The sequence below is a fragment of the Callorhinchus milii genome, unplaced genomic scaffold, assembly GCF_018977255.1.
Source record: "Callorhinchus milii isolate IMCB2004 unplaced genomic scaffold, IMCB_Cmil_1.0 Scaffold4, whole genome shotgun sequence".
In the NCBI taxonomy this organism is placed as follows: domain Eukaryota; kingdom Metazoa; phylum Chordata; class Chondrichthyes; order Chimaeriformes; family Callorhinchidae; genus Callorhinchus; species Callorhinchus milii.
Window position 1 is genome coordinate 39,303,209 of NW_024704745.1, and position 10,575 is coordinate 39,313,783.

A 10,575-nucleotide genomic window follows, 5' to 3' on the forward strand; every position below is an offset into this window, starting at 1 on the left:
CAATTACGCACAGCAGTGTCCCACAAACAGTCGTGGATTGGGTGACCAAGTGTTTTCTTAAGGGATTACTATCCTTGGAAAAACATTCTGCCAATCGACTAACAACCGGGTTCCTACCTACTGAGATGTAAACAGAGGTGTGTGGAGTAAGGAAACTTGCCCAATGTTTCACCCTACCTGGGAATCAAACTCAGGTCCTCTTGCTTGCGAGACAAGTGCTCCAACTACTAAGTGACAAGACTCCACATCAACATCTGTATATTGCATGTTTCACATGTTATTTACATTTCAAGTCTAGTTGTAAAATTTAAGAGGAGAGAGACTAAAGTCTACTTATCATTTTTAATTTTAAAAGCATAATGGGGTTTGTAAAGCTATTATAAGTCTTTATTTTTCTTTTGCAAATAGTGTGGCTGTTGAATTCGGAAGAGACTCTCCATTTCTCTAAACTCCCACAGCCCTATGGAATAAAAGCAGGTTGTGCTTCAGTGTTTCTCTGTGAGCCTTCAAACTATATCAAACGCCTGGTTAAGTGCGCTTCATTCAGCAAAGGGGAAATATTAATTGTAGTCTGGTGCCAGGAAGGGAGGGTAGTTTTAAGAGGAGAATAGAGGTGATCGGGGACTCAGACAGCAAATGCACATTCCAAAGGGAAGTTAATGGACAGGAATAGCAAGCATTCATTCAGACAAGGCAGAGAGGAATTTTGAAGTTGTAGTTTTTGATTTATAGATGCAGAAGAGTCAGAGATCAGGCAAGGGAGTGAATTCTTAAAAGACATTCCAGGAGGGAAATAAGGTATTAATGCTGGTAGTGGTGCTTAACAGTAGTGAAAATTTACAATGTGGCTTCAATATAAAATCACCAGTAAGATTAGGCAGTAAACTGCAGTAGAAGAAATGCATATTTATTAACAGCAACTTTTAAACAGACTATTTCCTGCAAGTCTGTAACCAGACCATGTCACACAATTGACTATGTTTCCAGACAAATATTTGAACAATTCAACTGACATCCCGAAGTGAGGAAGGACTGTGCATATCATTTACAACACGTAAGAAATACAGGTTGGTGGTTAAAGATTGTAATTTTTACCAGACTAAAACACATCTCAAGTAGGATTGGATCTCAAAAGCTGACTTTAGGTTTTTGTTACAACTACAAGAGAAAATTATCTCCCATTAGTTCAGGTTAGAGAAGAACTAATTTAGCCATACATTCAATATTTCTCACGCCGAATGTACCTGGAAGTGATCTCCCACCTAATAACGAAACCAATGACTATATGTGTGAAGTTGGGTCTGTGGCACTGGACTTGTGGATCATGACATTCACCCGCTGCTCAGTGCAATAATGGCTTATTCCTAAATCAAAAACTCGGAATCTCACCCACCCACTAATTGGCAGCCAAATGCCACTATCCATAAGCAGGAGTCCAATGCTGCTGATCAGTTTCATAGACTTTGCGATTGAGAACAGAGTGCATCCAGGTAACATTCAAAGTGATAAATCTTGAACATGTCACTAAGTTGACCCCATTAATTATGCAAATATATTTTTTCAACTGCTTAATCACTGGTGGATTAGTGATGGGGCTATCCTCATTGGTATTGTGGCATAAATCTTTCAGGGTGTATTGATGAGAGTGATGGTCTGCTTGCTTTAAGATTCTACTGGGGGATATAACTTTTCAGAAGATCACTGAAATATTGTTTCAAGTAAAAGGACTATACGGTGGATTTTTGTGGCTCCTCATAAAACACTCTCAACATACTGTCAGCTTGTTATTGAATGACTTGTAAAGCCAAAAGGCATTCATCAGCTCCAGGCTCTTTGTGAGTTGACAGTGAGGAGATGATCATTTTAAAGTCTGAAAGTGAATTGTCTTCCCAGTGGATCTCTCTCGGCGTGAGTCAGGAAGAGTAGATTGGTTTAATTAAAACCAGATTCCACATTTGCAGGTAGTAATAAATATTCCTTACATTTGATATAGCTCACTTCATGTCGAGAGTTCACCTTAAAGTGCTTCACAGCATATATTGTTAAATGTAATGACTCTGTACTTTGAGGGCGAGTTGCTCACTGATTCAGGTAATACTTGAAGGCTACATTACTATAGAGGGCATTAGCTTTACCTTATTTGCAAAAGAACTGAAACTAGCCATTGTGAAGAAGCCATACTATTATTACATTTGGTTTGATGAAAGCCCACCTGTCTGTTCATAGCTAACGGCTCCATTTTACGGTGGAGAGAATGCCATATATTCAAAGAATATGACTAGATATATAGGGATATGAGAAGTCTTTTTTTNCACATAGTCCACAACACCTTGTAAATACTTGGAAGAAAAGTATGAAAAGGTATGGGAAATAGCACACAAATAAATAGTTCAATTTGAAGGATATTAACACCAGCAAAGGGATAATGAGTGCTCTAACCACTTATTTAGTACCTTTTACATCAGGAGGACTTCTCAAAGAGCTTTACATTGCTGGCTCGACAACTGAGGATATGATTCTTTAGCATCCATCTGAATCAGGCAGTTGGAGCTTTGATTTAATGACTTATTGGAAGTTTCTAAAAATAAAAGCTGTGCAAGGGGATTGTGGCAAGGTTACCTCCTGGCTTTGGGGATCAATCAAGTGCAATTATTAATAAAAGCAATCAATCCATTACCCATGAGCATATGATAAACCTCGCTGATAACTCTGGAATCAAGTTCTCTTTAGAATAAAACAGCAAATGACAGCATTATATAAACCCAAGCCACATTTCTTTCTGGAGTCTGTCATACACTGATTACTAAAAATAGCACTTTTCCATAATATTTAGCAAAGTTACTTTAGGGAAAGTTATTATAGTACCTTGGGAAAACTTACACTGCACATGCTCTTACAGTAATTAAAACTGAAGAAAAGTGCCTTTTTGGTTGTTTTGCTATGGAGAATTCTATATGACAGATGATGAATGAAGCTGCAGCAAAATTGGCAATGGAAATATTTAATGAGAAGGGCAAAAATACGAGCAGAAAAACTATCAATGAAGTCTTCAGTTGTAGTTGGTAACTTCCAACTACACGGCACGTTCCTGTTTGCTCAGGTGATTGACTTCATTGCTAATGACTTCAACCCAGCAAATGGGCTCTGTCAATAGTCATTTAATTAACTACACCACCAAGCTTCAAATGGGGATCAATATACATTGCCATTCTCACCACCAATGACAGTTCTGACATGGAACAGGCTCCTGCAAACTTCCCTCTGTTGAAAGCAAAAGGAAAGGATTATTATGATTGGTCAAAGACTTCTTTAGTTGCTCTGCAAGTTAGAATCTATCCTACCCGCTGGTTCTGATTTTTGAGTGAATCCAATGGAATGAGAGGAAAAATTAAAAAAACTGTGTTGGTTTTGAATTGTATCCATGCAGTGGTTTCAAATAAAATCAATAATGTTGGAGATTAGGTATCCTCCATCTATTTTCAACTGTATGCAGAATAGTCCTAGGAATTTGAGAATTGAAATTTACTTAGATTTGTTACTGGAGCAAAAACAAATGTACTACAGTTTGTAGCTCTGTTCTCTCACCTACACCTTTTTGGAGTTCCAAAAGGAAGCCAAGTGAACCACTCACTAATGTGGAGTCCTGTAGCATTGTGGTTCGAGCACTTGCCTCCCAAGCGAGAGAACCTGACTTTGATTCCCGAGCAGGGCAAAACCTTAGGCAAGTTTCCTTACTCCACACGCCTCTGTTTACCTAGCAGTAAGTAGGAACCCAGTTGATGGTTGATTGCCAGATCGCTTTTATGGGGGTAAAATCCCTTCAAAAAATTAAAAATAATAACAATAATAGGATCACTCAATCCACGACTGTTTGTGGGACACTGCTGTGCGCAATTGGCTTCTGCATTTCGCCCACAAAATATGCAGTCAATTCACTTTACACTATATTCTGTGAAGCGCTTTGAGACATCTCGAAGACGTGATAACGCACTATATCAAATGCAGGGATTATTAGTAATATTATTATAACAAACGTGACAATCTGAATCTTGTTTATGGATATAAAGATGCCAAATTAGATAGATTTTTTTATAAATTGAACCCAGATTTATGATGTGTTTCATTCACATACATTCTATTCAATGCGTAACTTCTGCTATAATAATCAGGCATCAACAACAGATTTCATAAAAGTGCAGATGTATTCTACCACTGTCTTCCTTCAACTTGCAACTTCTTCACTTTCCCTACCAGCAGTTGTGAATTATCACACATCTCGCTATCACTGGGCTGTCACTTCTACTCTTAACGTATTCCAATTAAAGTGGGGGAAAGAATTAGATAAGCCAAAGCCGTCAACATTAGAGAGCTGATGCAGGTCGGGAAGAATGAGAACACTGAGTCCACAGTGACGACTACACCAAAGACCTTAGTCATAGAAGCAGAAGGTACATTAATGTCAATGGCAGATTCGGGTGGCTTGTCACCTGTATCCCCTGCAGCCCCAGAGTTAGTTATACAGCCATTGACGAGTTCTACTTCAACTAGGGGAAGACACTGTAAGATACTTGCACAATAGCACGGTGAAATTCATAACATACAACACTCAAACATTAAGCACCTGAGCCACCAGCACTTCAGAACTCTTTTAATACAGTTTGTATTCTGTTATGCTTTCATTGCGCAGAAAATAAAACCATCGTTGTACAAAAGCAGATCAAAGATGTACAATACATAGTGCTGTACAAATAAAGTAGGGGAAAGTAAGAAGGAATTTATAATTGTAATCCTTGCGTTTAATTTAGTGCCTTAACATGTCAAAACTCTTCACAGAGTTCCTGTACTGTGCAGTTTTGAAGACTAACGCAATTGCTCATTTGGACACATCAATGTCCCAAAAACTGCTATGAAGTGACTTTTTTAACCATGGGATTGTCAGCTGGGACATGTGAAACTCCCTTTTCTTTTTCAATAGTGCCATGGAATCCTCAATATCCACCTGAACAGGCAGATGGATGTCAGTTTAACTTATAATCCAAAGGACAGTAACTGCAACAATGCAATGTTTCCTCAATCTTGCATCGGAGTATCAGCCTAAGTTATTAGCTAAATATTAAATTATTGATAAATATATTCAACAAGACTACTTTATAACTAAAAATTGCCTGCGTGTGCATTCCCCTCTGACTCCATCGCGATGATTGTAGCTGAAGCCATCAGCAATGGCTATGGCTTGTGGTATTGGAGGGCCGATTCATGGAATAATAATAATAATAATAATAATCCTTGCATTTGATATAGCGCTTTTCACGTCGGGAGGACGTCCCAAAGCGCTTCACAGAACATACTGCAAAGTGAATTGACTGTATATTTGTGGGCGAATATTAACTTAACTATGTTTTTTTATTTGATGAATTAGGCCTATATTTCATAAACTGGCAATCTATTACCACAATCTGCAGTGGGAGAAAGTATTGCTTTTCAGCCTACTTGTGAACATTAATCTATAGAATTGTAACCAAAATTAATGAGGTCCTAAGAAGTCAGTTAGAACGAAGGGAGTAGATTGGGGCCAGAGGAGTTCATTAAACTACTAGCATGTGAGTGGCTGTGAGGCGCTTGCCTTTGAATCCTGCAGTCCTAATATCAGTTTTCTGCCTCCCTTCCCATCCTCCCCACTCATTCACCAGAGATCACAAAAACAGATGTCATGCATACACATGATCTAATATTCTGGCCATTGACCGAGCAAAAATATTCAGGAACTGGTCCAAGGTTCAGTGATCACCGGTTACACTGTTACTGAGGTCCTCCTCCCATACACATTGTCCTGAGCTCTGTGCTGAAACCCAGCTCTGCGAGGAAGTAATCAGCAAACACCACTGTCAAGAGATTTGTCCCTAATATGGCCCATTGGCTTCTTCGTAACTAAAATTAGGCAGACCCTGTAAAACAATGTATGATCTGATACTTGCTATATAGTGTCATGAAATTTTATCTGTAACCATGATCTCTAGTGACTGGTGATTATTTTGACTCTGATTCAACAAGAATTAAATACATGCACTCATTTGTGAACTATGCCCTGATAGTGGATCTCTGAGGTGGGGTAATCTGCTGGTACTGTTATTGCTGGAGAGATGTGCAAGCTTCACCAAACCACAGGTCATATTCTCTCTCTGCTCTCTCTTCCCTCTACCTCCAATTTTTCTTTTATTCATTTCAACAGGAAATTAGACATCTCAAGCTGTTCCTGATCTTGCAGTATGCAAGTGATGGCGACACTTTCTGACATGTCTCTTTGCAAACATTCATGAAAGAACACAAAAGGTCGTGGCCCACAATTATAGAGGTCAACCGTAGGTCAAAAGGTTCACAGGAAGGCCAGCGAGTTTGCCAAGCAAATAAAAAAGTGCAAATGAAGAGTCATTGTTTGTGCTACTAGTCCAGATAGCATCACTGGCAGACTAAAGTAAATATGCTACAGTTGTAGTCATGCTTTACTGTGCTGACCAGGTGGTACCCATAAGGCTCTGCTTGATCAACCCGAAGCAGTAAGGTTGATCTAATCATGGGTCAACATTGGACCATGCAGGTGTAATTAGACCATAAAGCAATAGACTATTTATAAAGTGAAGACCTTTCACTCCCTCAGGAGCTGTCTGTCATAAACTTCATTAACCCGCACTATTCATCATAGAATCACAAAAAATTGCAGAAAAGAAGGAGGCCATTCAACCCATCATGCTCATGCCTGTGCCAGCTCTTTTAAAGAGCTATCTGTTTAGTCAAATATTACTACCTTTACGCCAACATTTTTTTTCTCCTTGTCAGATAGTTACTTAATTCTCTCTCTTAAAATATTTTGGCTTCTGCCTCAACTATGTTTCCAAATAGGGCATTCCATATTTTAACAACCCTCTGTGTAAACAAGTGGCTCCCAACCTCTCCCTTTGCTCTTTTGGTAATTACTTTAAATCTATGCCCTCTAGTTACTGACTCACCATCTAGAGGGAATAATTTTTCACTGCTATGTTATCCAAACATCTCATCGAACACTTCCTCACAAAAAATCCACTTCCATTTTCTTACTTATGAGTCATGGCTCACCAAACATAACGCTATTTAAAACATGGATAATAGGGTAACCTAAAAGCCTCAAAGGCTGAGCACTTACCTCCAGACTTGCTGGCTATGTTTCAGCCTGAAGACTGTCTGTCTCCCTAATCCATCTATCTCAGACAGTTCCCAGTCAAGCTGTGAGAGAAATTGTTTTGCAGAAGAGAAGCAAACTACTCCAAGATGCAAGAAATAATGGTTTGCATTAACTCCAAGTGCAGAAAAACATCATTGTAGTATTTAGCCAGATATCTGAGTATTTAAAGGAAAATTGTACTTCATTTTAATCTTTGCATTTCATTAATTTACCCACAAGTGTAATCCTTTGCCAAGTACTCTGAATCAATAGCCACTGTCCTGGTCTCTCCAATCAATTCTTATCCCTGCTCAGGGCATTTGATTTATTAAATCTATAGAATTTTTTAGGAGCTATTGTCTAAAATGCCCTTTTTTNATTCAATCCCTTTTAAGTACATTAAATCTTCTTAAGGCAAATAAATGTAAGCAACAGGGCACTGATCATAAACCATGATTTGTGCATGAAATGTTGGGGGTGAAAACTGTGATGCAGTTAAAACTGAGAAATATAACACGATTAGTACCTCGCTAAAAATTATAATGAAAACAGCTAATAGTAGTTGAAACGAAAACAGAAGTCGCTGGGAACACTCAGCAGGTCAGGCAGCATCTATGGTGAAAGGAAAGTGAGTCAACATTTCGGGTCCACAACCCTTCGTCAGTTCTTATCTGCAATATTTTGTGTAATAGTTGTTGAAGTCAGGCAAAGCTATCAACTGTCAGTATTGTTCTTTCACCTATGGAGTGTGGCATTTCAATGATACCTCAAGGGACACTGACTGTGTGCAGCAACAATAATGATGGGGGCCAGAGATTTTGGCCACTTTCAGGTAAAAAAAATCAATGTGCTGAAGTTGACAGGTAGGGTGCAATTCACACCCTAAGGAACGTCCTCCCAACATGAAAGCTGCCAGATAGGTATAAATTGTATTGTATTCTAATACGAGTTGGACCAATCATTTCAGCAGAATGATTGTTGTAACCATTACAATTATCACATCCTTCAGTGCTCATTGTGTGGATTTGTATGTGTGGAATTTCATGTCAGGATAGGTCTGCCTTTGTTGTCACTGAGTCTTCTAATTCACCCAGCAGTGTAAATAGGGTGAATTTTACAGAATCAGAAGGGTTGCATATTACAAAGCAGCTTCCATTGAATCAGCTCTAGAATAACCCTTCTAATATGAACCGAAAAAAAAGACATCTGCCTGTGTCCACATCTTTCCATTATACTCTGTCTGAGCCTGTCCGACATCGAGTCCTGGACGAGAGACAACTTTCCTCAGCTCAACGTGCGTAAAACTGAGGCCCTCCTGATTGACTCGCGTCAGCGCCTCCGCACCTCAGGCGCTGACACCATCAGCATCCAAGGCTGCACTCTCCACCTCTCAAGGCCAGTCAGGAACCTCGGTGTTCTGTTCGACCCTGAGCTGTCCTGACTCCCTCATATCCGCGCCACAACTGGCACCGCCTTCCATCACCTCCAGAATATCGCCAGACTACGGCACTACCTCACCCCTCACGCTGCTGAAGCTCTAGTCCACGCCTTTATCACCTCACGGGGCTCCTAATAGCATTGCAGGATTCAAGGGTCCGTTTTTGGTGGCTTCATCTTGTGCCAGAATGGTCAAAGTCAGTGTACTGAAATTAATTATAGTCACAGGGCCTTCTGGACTATGGGAACTCTCCCCTCGCCGGCCTTCCCGGCACCTCCCTCCACAAGCTGCAGGTCATTCAGAACTCTGCAGCTCGTGTACTGTCCCGCACCAGGCTTCGCGACCACATCACTCCCACCCTCGCTCACCTCCACTGGCTCCCCATCCCCCAGAGGATCGAATTCAAGATCCTCATCCTCACCTACAAGGCCATTCAAGGCCTTGCTCCCTCCTACCTCTCCGACCTACTATCCCCCTACCTGCCCGTACCCTCCGTTCCTCTGGCTCCAGTCTGCTCCACATCCCCCGCCCCAACCGCCCTACCATCGGTGGCCGGGCCTTCAGCCTCTCAGCCCCTAGGCTCTGGAACTCTATCCCCCAGTGCCTTTGCCTTGCTTCCTCCCTTTCCTCCTTCAAGGTCGGTCTCAAGACCTTTCTCTTTGACCGTGCAATCAGCTCCCCTCTCGACTCTCTACCCCCTCCTCGTTCCCTCCCTTCCCTCCCCTCACCCTGACCATTTCCCCCCTGCTCGGGTCCTGACCCAACTGTACAGCGCCTTGGGACGTCCTCCCGACGTGAAAGGCGCTCTATAAATGGAATCTTGTTGTTGTTGTTGTTGTTGTTGTCTTCCCCCAGCTTGAGCCCTGTTCATTCATTCTGCTAGGTGTATTCGATTATGCCACCTGCTGTCTGTGCTGTTCGCCATATCAGAAATGTTCCATCTGAAATTATTCTGTGTGTGAATGTAGGATAAGACAATACAATTTAAATTTACACTAATTCATGTTGAGAAGACACCCTAAAGCACTTGACACTGCTGCACCTGAGCTGGGGGTGGCAGTTGAAGGGGTGGGGAAGGAACAGATGACCAAAATCACAGTCAAAGAGGTATGGCTTGATGCAAACACACAGTAACCTATACAGTGTAACCAAGCATGCGGCAAACAAATACAATTCTGGCTTGTGGCTTATGACAAGCCACAGAAACAATGCTTTTAAAGTTTTGTAGATAGACTTTCAAAGCCGAAAGCTTTTGAAAATGATACTTTCCTCCCGACTCCAGCAACTGGGAAAATTCAGCAGATTGTGAGCACGGGGCTCCTGATAGCATTGCAAGATTCAAGGGTCCGTTTTTGGTGGCTTCATCTTGTGCCAGAATGGTCAAAGTCAGTGTACTGAAATTAACTATAGTCACAGGGCCTTTTGTTCCATGTTAATGATGCAACCTCTTGAAGCATGCTGGGGCTTCAATCCAAAAAGGGAAGAATTCAGAGGGTTCGAGGAAGCTTTAGTGATATATGATGTAACTCTGCAGGCATTTTGTTCAAGAGTTTCTCACAATCAATCGAATCCAGATGAAATCTGGACAGGCATTAAAAAAAGCATGAAGAAAGCTCCAAGCCTTATTAGGAAGGCCGACAATGAAGTAGGCTAGTGCAAAAATAGGATACCAATTGCTCAGTTTGAGCCTTGCGTTCTTTAATTTAGTTCATTGTGAGTATTTTTTTTGGTCACGATCAAACACTTTTACCTGGTTTGCAGACTTGAGGTTCAGGTTCCACCCAAATACATGTTGACATTCAGTACACACTGTAATCTTAGCTGCCCACCTTCCCAGCACTTGTCAGCCAGTCAATCGGCCCTAATTGCAAGTTGCGTGCTTGGAGATGTGACAGGTGGCGGCAGTCTGTCTGATGGGGATCAAGCTGTTGTCGTAACAGAG